The sequence below is a fragment of the Mytilus californianus genome, unplaced genomic scaffold (assembly GCF_021869535.1).
Source record: "Mytilus californianus isolate M0D057914Y unplaced genomic scaffold, xbMytCali1.0.p SCAF_15, whole genome shotgun sequence".
In the NCBI taxonomy this organism is placed as follows: domain Eukaryota; kingdom Metazoa; phylum Mollusca; class Bivalvia; order Mytilida; family Mytilidae; genus Mytilus; species Mytilus californianus.
The window spans coordinates 20,491,612-20,502,634 of record NW_026262637.1 but is presented as its reverse complement, the minus strand read 5'-3'; positions in this window follow the sequence as shown (position 1 = coordinate 20,502,634).

The window sequence follows — 11,023 nt, the reverse complement described above, 5'->3', positions numbered from 1 at the left end:
TTTTAGAATTAGATCTACAAAAATACAATTACAACCGAAACAAATGGAGTTTTTTTCCAGATTTTGCTAAATTATCTTGAAAACTATAATAAATAGGTATAAACTAGAGCAAAAATGCCAAGTTAGCTGAAACCTTTGGATGATTCCTGAAGGAATTATTGCCCTTACATGATGAAGTTTCATCATAACTGTTAGTTATAAAGGTAAACATTAATATCAAAATGGCATATCTTTACCGGGTGAGCTATCGATACAGGCTTTTAGGAGACTCTTGTTCTTTTTTTTCAGATGGGAGAGAAAAAGTTTAGCAAAAATAATTAACAAAAAATGCCAACATGATCAAAACCATTGGACGACAGCTTAAGAAGTTATTGTACTTTAATTGACATTTTCTACTTATTTCATGTTTGCCAATTGACTCGAAATCAGTGAATGAGTAAACTTACTGTAAACTAAAAATGGTCATTGATGCAAGATCTACAAAACAAATTCTAGGTCAGCGATTCGGGCTTCTTATGATCCTCTTGTTAGGAGGTAGCAAGTTCCTGAATGGTTGTTGATAAAAACAAATTCCATTTATTTACAAATTGAGAATCATATCCATGAGGCATCGCTATGTACAGTAACTCCTAACAATCGTTAAATGTACCTAATATTTGCTGTACTGTTTTAAACGCTTACGATCTTACACCCTGTTGATACTTATTGTTTGGCATTGCACAAGATCAAGTTTTATACAGATTTTTTTATGGCTGTCTAGATCAGGTAAATTATGTTATATAGATACAATGGATAAGCGTGGATTCTTGAAAAAGAAACCATGAGCCCGGAGGGCGAATGGTTTGTTTTTCATGAATCTACGCTTATCCATTGTATCTATAACTTAAACTATTGTGTTAATTTCTTTTCAAAATTAAAGCCTTTTCTTAATTAGAAGGTATTGTAAGTGAGTTTTAATAACCATGTTATCGTGTCCAACGATGCATTGATAAATCTCAGATCACAATTAATTGGTTAACAAAATACAAATATAACACTTCTACCTTTAAAGATCTTTATATTACCAGGCATATGAATATTAGCTGTTTAAACAAAATAAGACTTATTCGAAATTATTTCTAATAAAATTGAAAATGGAAATGGGGAACGTGTCAAAGAGACAACAACCCGACCAGAAAGCATATATAAAGTATATATAACAAGTATGTTATCGAAAATTTTTCTAGCACTCTAGGCACATCACGATTTTCTCGCATAAGAATTTGTGAACAAACCTTTGTAAAATTATGTAGTAAAACAGATGAAATCATACTATATTTATAAAACAAAAATTGACAAATAGAATGTAATCATTTTTGTTTCAAACATGTGAAATAGCCAATAATAATAAAAAAAAAACCGATAAAACTCGCTATTATTACAAAAATATCCCCTATAACATGCAAAATTAGAAAAAAAACAGGATCATTTAAGAATTGGAACAACAGAGAGAATACAGGGATTCGAACCTAAACCGACAAATCCCTATCTTTAACTCATTGATTTTAACCATGCTAACCTCGCGGCTACCAACTCATACTATACGACTGCCTATTGTGTCTATATAAAGGTACAAGCCCTGTGTGTCCGATGAACCGATGTATATCAGATGTTCATTTAAATATATAAAATAGACATCTATAGTGTAACCCATTGGTAGCCGAGAGGTTTCGTCGATGTGTTGATGTCAGTCACACATAACAGATTTCAAGGAAGGGTTCGATTCCCAGTGAAGGCATATACAAATTACAAAAAATAAAGGTAAGTTTTTAAATTAATTCCATTAGTGAACAGAAATCAGTAAATTAGCCAATTCAAACTTAATGAAATTAGGCACACAAAGGAAACAATTGAATATAATTTGGTGAGTCAATTTCAGCGGCAGTTTTAGGAAGCGTTGATTCTAGAAAAAGAATCCACGGTAAATGAATAGGCTGACGTCACCACAATGGTTTAACTTTAATTAACGTTCAAAAATACTAGGGTGATCATTATCAACCTTCTTTTTTATTGTTTCCAATATTCTGGTCAATACTTACCTTCTCTTGTTTTGTAATAAAAACATTATTTTAGAGAGGATATATTCCTTTTTGGTGTACATACTAACCTTTATTTGTAAGACAATGTTTCCCTGTTTGCCAGCAATCTTTAGATGTAGGAACCTCCACAACTCCTTTTCAAAATGTTGGTTAAAAGACTTATTTTTCAGTTTAGTAACATAGTTGCTTTGAAGATCTTTGATGTCTGTTTGCTTCCCAGTTTTCACTGCCACTGAATTTTTCAAATTTATCATACAACATTTTCTTTCTATAACTTGAACTTTTGAGCTCACGTTTCATAGTATGGGACCTCATTTGCATTTTGGTAATATTGATTTGCTTTCCTTTAAAGGTGCATTTTTGTCAACTACCTCATAGAAACATTTACTAAAATTATCATAGGCTACGTTCAAATATATATTAACATTCTGATTTTCTAAATCTATTAAAACATTTGATTCATCAAAATTCTTAAAACGTATGCATATGAGATCAAACACTTACAGAGAGATACATGTACTTTATAATAGGATCTTTCTTAGTCTAATCGAAATTAATAGCGCAGGGGCTCGATTAGTAGAAACCAATTTTAATCATTGTATTATTTGCGTTATTCATTTTGCTTTGCCTCTTGAACGATGTTTTCTGTTAGAAAAATACAATTCCACAATATATTGATCATGCCATTCTCTCAAGAACAGGAACAATAATCAATACGATTATTAAAGACAGTTAGAACAGAGAGAGTTAACAGAAATAACAATACTAACGTTCGTTTTTCGAATTATTGAAGTTTGCTTTGAATTATTTCGAATTTGTTGTAATGACTTCTTGTACGCAGATCTTTCTCCTTTTTCCAATTATTGGAGTACAATCAGCCTCTATCACAAACATGTGTGCAAACCTAGTTCTCGATTTGTCGTTCAGTTGACTTTTGAGCGTAGATGCAGTCTTGCTATGAGAAGATTGACGGTGATGTAACTAATATTGTATCGTTTGCTAAGGTTTGATTTCAGCAAATTTTCAAGTTAATAAGACTATATCAATTGGTTGAAGAATGCATCTACAATGGAAGGAGTTTCGATTGTCCATCATGTAGCTGGGTTCCTGACTTTTTACTTCACATATACCTTTTTTCTTGCCCCCCCCCCCCCCTCATTCCAATGTTGAAAATACGAGGATTATGATGATTAATGTAAATTACGAGGTTGCCAGTAATTTGTACTCGAAATTTAAGTCCATTATGAGGATCGGATAATTTTCCATTACAACAAATCTACAAAGTCAATTTCCTGAAATTGTGACGCTTCTTTGAAAGACAGTACTTTTAAATATTATACATGTATTCTTGGAACGCTATTCCCAGATGTATCTTATTCTATTAATGTGTATTCCTCTGTACTATCATTTGAAATCGTGTTTTCCTCTGATATATTAGAGACATATTTACACATATATGTCTCCGGTACTATCATGTGAACTCGTGTTTTCCTCTGTACTATCAAGTGAAATCGTGTTTTCCTTTGTACTTCAAGTGAAATCGTGTTTTCCTTTGTACTATCATGTGATATCGTGTTTTCCTGTGTACTTTCATGTGAAATTGTGTTTTCCTGTGTACTATCAAGGAAAATCGTGTTTTCCTCTGTACAATCATGTGAAATTGTGTTTTCCTCTGTACATGTACTATCATGTGAAATCGTGTTTTCCTGTGTACTTTCATGTGAAATAGTGTTTTCCTGTGTACTATCAAGTGAAATCGTGTTTTCCTTTGTACTATCATGTGAAATTGTGTTTTCCTGTGAAATTGTGTTTTCCTGTGTACTATCAAGGAAAATCGTGTTTTCCTCTGTACAATCATGTGAAATTGTGTTTTCCTCTGTACATGTACTATCATGTGAAATCGTGTTTTCCTGTGTACGTTCATGTGAAATGGTGTTTTCCTGTGTACTATCAAGTGAAATCGTGTTTTCTTCTGTACTATCATGTAAAATGTGTTTTCCTGTGTACTTTCATGTGAAATCGTGTTTTCCTGTGTACTTTCAAGTGAAATCGTGTTTTCCTCTGTACTATCATGTGAAATTGTGTTTTTTCTCTGTACTATCATGTGAAATTGTGTTTTCCTTCGTACTTCATGTGAAATCGTGTTTTCTTCTGTACTATCTAGCGCAATCGTCTTTTCCTTTGTAGTATCGTGTGAAATCGTGTTTTTCTCTTTACTCTCATGTGAAATCGTTTGTTCCTCTTTATTATGTGAAATCAATAGATTTTTTAAAGTGCAAAATTACCTCTTTGCATCAAACGGTTACACCTCTTTATAATTAATGAGTTTTTTTCGTTCCAAGTACCAAACAATAAATCATAAATGGGCTTATAAATAAATACTGACATGGGTGTAAAATGATCATATTGGTCGCAATCACTAGTGGAAAGATTTGAAAGAGTCAGAAGATATCACATGTACAATAAATAAAATAATAAGTTGACAATAAAAACCCTGAAAAGACGAAAAGATATAAACACCAATCTATTAAAATATAGAACTCTGATTTCGTTATACTCTTATATAGAACTCTGATTTCGTTGTACTCTTATATAGAACTCTGATTTCGTTGTACTCTTATATAGAACTCTGATTTCGTTGTACTCTTATATAGAACTCTGATTTCGTTATACTCTTATATAGAACTCTGATTTCGTTATACTCTTATATAGAACTCTGAGTTCGTTGTACTCTTATATAGAACTCTGAGTTCGTTGTACTCTTATATAGATAGAACTCTGATTTCGTTGTACTCTTATATAGAACTCTGATTTCGTTGTACTCTTATATAGAACTCTGATTTCGTTGTACTCTTATATAGAACTCTGATTTCGTTGTACTCTTATATAGAACTCTGAGTTCGTTGTACTCTTATATAGAACTCTGAGTTCGTTATACTCTTATATAGAACTCTGAGTTCGTTATACTTTTATATAGAACTCTGAGTTCGTTATACTCTTATATAGAACTCTGAGTTCGTTATACTCTTCGTTATACTCTTATATAGAACTCTGATTTCGTTATACTCTTATATAGAACTCTGATTTCGTCACTTATACTCTTATATAGAACTCTGATTTCGTTATACACTTATATAGAACTCTGATTTCGTTATACTCTTATATAGAACTCTGATTTCGTTATACTCTTATATAGAACTCTGATTTCGTTATACTCTTATATAGAACTCTGATTTCGTTATACTCTTATATAGAACTCTGATTTCGTTATACTCTTATATAGAACTCTGAGTTCGTTATACTCTTATATAGAACTCTGATTTCGTTATACTTTTATATAGAACTCTGAGTTCGTTATACTCTTATATAGAACTCTGAGTTCGTTATACACTTATATAGAACTCTGATTTCGTTATACTCTTATATAGAACTCTGATTTCGTTATACTCTTATATAGAACTCTGATTTCGTTATACTCTTATATAGAACTCTGATTTCGTTATACTCTTAGTCAGAGTTTTATATTTTAATTAGATTGGATAAACACCAGTCTACAAAACACTAACGACTGAGCAGCACGAACCCCATCTGAAACTGGGTGTCTCAGGAAATCAGGAGGGTAAGCAGATACTTCTCCACAATCGCATCGAGATATTTGATGAGACAATCTTACGTTGGAAATAACTTATACGTGCCCCTATTCTCTTATGGGAAACAGTATATATGTTCTGCTCCTCTTCCAGTACTCGTATGGGATGCGCTATAAGTGCTTGTGATTTGCCACCAACTTTAACAGTCAATATATCATGGGCTCTTGAAGCTGAGCCTATTACACTTTTATTATGTAAAAGTAGTCTGAGCTTGAACATAAGAACCAAAATAAAAGAAGTCCATTCAAATAGGGTTAAAAACTTGAATATATAGGTCAGATGAAAAAAAAAGGTTGATCCAGGAATCAACCCTATCCTTTCGTTTATGTAAAGAAACATTGTATTAAAATTTCACCAGAATTTACCATCTACAAATGGTATTGTCGTAAAATGTAACTAACGTATATCCTGTCTGTTTCCAATTAGAGGATATTTTTGGGGATGGCATTAAAAAGTGACCAATAGAGCAATAAAAAACCATTCAGACAAAGACAGACAACTCTATGGCTTAAATAAAAAGGTATAAAGCACAATAAAAATCTAACTCTACACAGAGAAGAAAAGATAAAGCAACACAAAAAAATGTGATAACCAATGAGTGGACACAAATGCCCTTCAAGGGTTATGCGGATCCTGCTCCACTAAAGGCATATATCATGAAATGACTGTGACAAATGCCCTTAGTTCTGCAACAATTTATTAGATTATTAAGATTGCAGTGGTCATAACTTTCTTCTTATGCTGCATAATAGCCAGGGAAAAAATCTAACTAATAATTCCTATACATGGTCATTCATTTTAAGTTGGTTTATCTGTACATTCCTTTTAATTTGGGTTATCTTTATATTAATTTTGAACTGGTTTATCTGTATATTCATTTTAAGTTGGGTTATCTGTACATTCCTGTTTAGATGGTTTATCTGTACATTCCTTTTAATTTGGTTTATCTTTATATTCATTTTAAGTTGGTTTATCTGTACATTCATTTCAAGCTGGGTTTTCTGTACATTCCTGTTTAGATGGTTTATCTGTACATTCCTTTTTAGTTGATTTATCTGTATATCCATTTGAGTTGGTTTATCTGTACATTCCTTCTAAGTTGATTTATCTGTACATTCATTATAAGTTGGTTTACCCAAACAGTACTCTTTAGTTGATTGATCTATATATTCATTTTAAGTTGGTTTATCTGTATATTCCTTTTTAGTTGGTTTATCTATAATTTTAAGTCAGTTCACTGATCTGTTCACTCTTTTTAGTTGGTTTATCTATTTTAAGTTGGTTTATCTTGACATTCATTTTAAGTTGGTTTATCTGTACATTCCTTTTTAGTTGGTTTATCTGTACATTCCTTTTTAATTGGCTTATCTGTATATTCATTTTTAGTTGGTTTATCTGTACATTCATTTTTAGTTGGTTTATCTGTACATTCCTTTTTAGCTGGTTTATCTGTACAGTCCTCTTTAGTTGGTTTATCTGTACATTCCTTTTTAGTTGGTTTATCTGTACATTCCTTTTTAGTTGGTTTATCTGTACATTCCTTTTTAGTTGGTTTATCTGTACATTCCTTTTTAGTTGGTTTATCTGTATATTCATTTTAAAGTTGAGGTACCCATATATTCCTTTTAAGTTGTAATTTTATCTGTTCATTCCCCCTATCTGCAATTTAACTTTAAAGATAATATTCCCTGAAAAATGAATGCAGTTTATGTCTTTGAAACATTTCTTCTCAGGATGAACTTATCTAGATAAACTCTATGGCCTGAGGAGGCCAGTGCCTTTTCTCTGCTTTTTTACACTCCAATCAATGCTCCCCGCACCACAAATAAAAAAAAGATAAGTTTTTGGGATTCCAAGTATATAATATAAGAACGATAAAAGTGACCCCACCAAATTCAAACTTGATCTGTGTTTTGTGGTAATAAGCATTGTGTATAAGTTTCATAACATTTGGTTGAGGCAAACTAAAGTTAGAGAACAGAAACAAAAAAAAAGCAATTTTTCCATTTGTAAAGGGGCATAATTGGTACCATTAAAACGTTTAAACCCGCTGCATTTGTTTGAACCTGTCCTAAGTCAGGAATCTGATGTTCAGTAGTTGTCGTTTGTTGATGTGGTTCATAAGTGTTTCTCGTTTCTCGTTTTTTATATAGATTAGACCGTTGGTTTTCCCGTTTGAATGGTTTTACACTAGTAATTTTTTTGGGGCCCTTTATAGCTTACTGTTCGGTGTGAGCCAAGGCTCCGTGTTGAAGACCGTACTGTGACCTATAATGGTTTACTTTTATAAATTTTGACTTGGATGGAGAGTTGTCTCATTGACACTCATACCACATCTTCTTATATCTAATAACTCTAAAACAGTAAAAGTGACGCCACCAAAATTTAAACTTGATCTGTGTTGTGTGGTAATAAGCATTGTGTATAAGTTTCATAACATTTGGTTGAGGCAAACTAAAATTAGAGAACTGAAACATAAAATTCATCAATTTTTCAATTTGTAAAGGGGCATAACTCAAGAACGGCAAAAGTGACGCCACCAAAACACCAGCACGAGTAACAAACCCTGCAGTTGCCTTCAACAATGAGTAAAACCCATACGTATAGTAAGTTTTAAAAGGTTCATAGTTGTTTTCATCCTCATCCTTTAATCTCTTGTGGATAATTCTATCATTTATAATCAAACCATATTCTTGTGTTTATATCTCCATCTGAACCGGACTTGATTATTTAATGCAGTTTAGTCTTAAATTCACAGACTAGTAGCACTTTTATTGAAAAACTGTTACAGATATGTATCTTACTATACAGTATATCATATAACAAGATTGTGTCCTTAGTACACGGATGCCCCACTCGCACTCTCATTTTCTATGTTCAGTGGACTGTGAAATTAAGGTCAAAACTCTAATTTGGTATTAAAATTAGAAAGATCATATCATAGGGAACATGTGTACTAAATTTCAAGTTGATTGGACTTCAACTTCATCAAAAACTACCTTGACCAAAAACTTTAACCTGAAGCGGGACAGACGGACGAACGGACGGACGGACAGACGAACGAAAGGATGAACGAACGAATGAAGGCACAGACCAAAAAACATAATGCCCCTCTATTATCATAGGTGGGGCATACAAACAGTACTGTACACAATTTTATACTGCAAGCAAGTACATTTAGATCCAATTTTCTCTAAACGATTGTTCCATAGGAGTAATACCACCATTGTTTTCCCCTATTAGTGTTTGTTAAATTGGCACTTTTAAAAAAAATGTGCAGAATTTATCTTTGTTTCAAATAAAGAAATACTTGGCATGAGTAAAGTTTTATCCTGTTTAGTCCTACAGACAAAATTTCACATAAAATTTCATTGCATATAAGATAATAACCATCACTGGAGGTTAACCAATCAAATTTTCACCCCTTTTTTTCCTGTTTACAAGCTTTAGTAACCATATTACCTCAAGTTTCTACATATATGTATACATCTTTGGCTTTCAAACGTTTGGGTTTGAGCGTTGCTGATGAAGGTAAATCAAGAAAAGAGCTTCACACACAACTAAATTTATACTGTTATTTTCATCAAAAGTTTGATGCCGTGAGACATTTCACTGTTATTCCATATATTGATTTATAACTTTAATAACCAAAGCCACAAAAAAGTCAACAAAATATTTTGTGTAAAGACATCACTAATGCAAACCATGAAGTTGTTTTTGATTCCAACATCAATGTATATAAATATAGATTACCCCACTTGTAAATATGCAAGGTCAATGTAATAAATCATACCTATTGAGGTTTTGTTTTCTTTGAAACTTAATGACAGGTGTTTCTGTATGTTTTCATTAGAGATTGCTTGGATGTTTGAGCGCTCTCATTGTTCAATAACAAACGGTAATGGGGTAACTCAAGAATAGATTTAATCTATATGTCCCAGCTACATTTTTGCTACTGCCTAAAAAGCAATGTTTTCAATATACATTTCAGAATTCACAATAGCAATAACTACTTTTTTATGTGTATTAAATAACTAGAGGCTCTAAAGAGCCTGTGTCGCTCACCTTGGTCTATGTGAATATTAAACAAAGGACGCAGATGGATTCATGACAAAATTGTGTTTTGGTGATGGTGATGTGTTTGTACATCTTAATTTACTGAACATTTTTCCTGCTTACAATTATCTCTATCTATAATTAACTTGGCCCAGTAGTTTCAGAGGAGAAGATTTTTGTAAAAGATTACTAAGATTTACGAAAAAATGGTTAAATGACTTTAAAGGGCAATAACTCCTAAAGGGGTCAACTGACAATTTCGGTCATGTTGACTTATTTGTAGATCTTACTTTGCCGACATTTATTGTTTTTTTACAGTTTATCTCTATCTATAATAATATTCAAGATAATAACCAATAAAATGCTTCGCTGGGGCGCAGCTTGATACGACCGCAGAGGTCGAACCCTGAACAGTTGGGGCAAGTATGGACACAAAATTCAAGCTTGATACAGCTATGACTTTGGATTGTCATTAAATATTTGACACAGCATAGGTTTCTGACACAGGATGAATGTGGTGTAAGAACTGGAAAAAAATTTAATTTACCTATTATGGTGGAATCTCCATAAACTAAATTGTTTGTTAATTTCAATATATCAAAGAATATGTAGAATTCAATGTTTGATGTAATGTAATAAAGTTGAAATTTGGACCGTTTTTGTTCAATGTGGACCAATTTGGTAACATGTATAAATAATCAAAAATCTAAATACATGGGAGCCCATTTAAATACATCATAAAGGTATTAAAATAGAAAGTGACATCATAGTCATGGCTAAAAATAAACAAAAATCCTTAATCAGCAACATTTAAAGTAATATCTAAAAATAAAATTCCTTTGTAACCATAAAAGCCCATTTAAATACATCATAAAGATATTAAAATAGAAAATGACATCATAGTCATGGCTAAACATAGCAAAAAACCCTTAATCAGCATCATTAAACAGTAATATCTAAAAATGGAAATTACATCATAAAGGTATTAAAATAGAAAATGACATCATAGTCATGGCTAAAAATAAACAAAATCCTTAATCAGCATCAGCAACATTTTATAGTAATATCTAAAAATAAAATTCCTTTGTAACCATAAAAGCCCATTTAAATACATCATAACAGATATTAAAATAGAAAATGACATCATAGTCATGGCTAAACATAGCAAAAACCTTAATCAGCATCATTTAACAGTAATATCTAAAAATAAAAATTTCTTTGCAACCATAAAGTAAAATA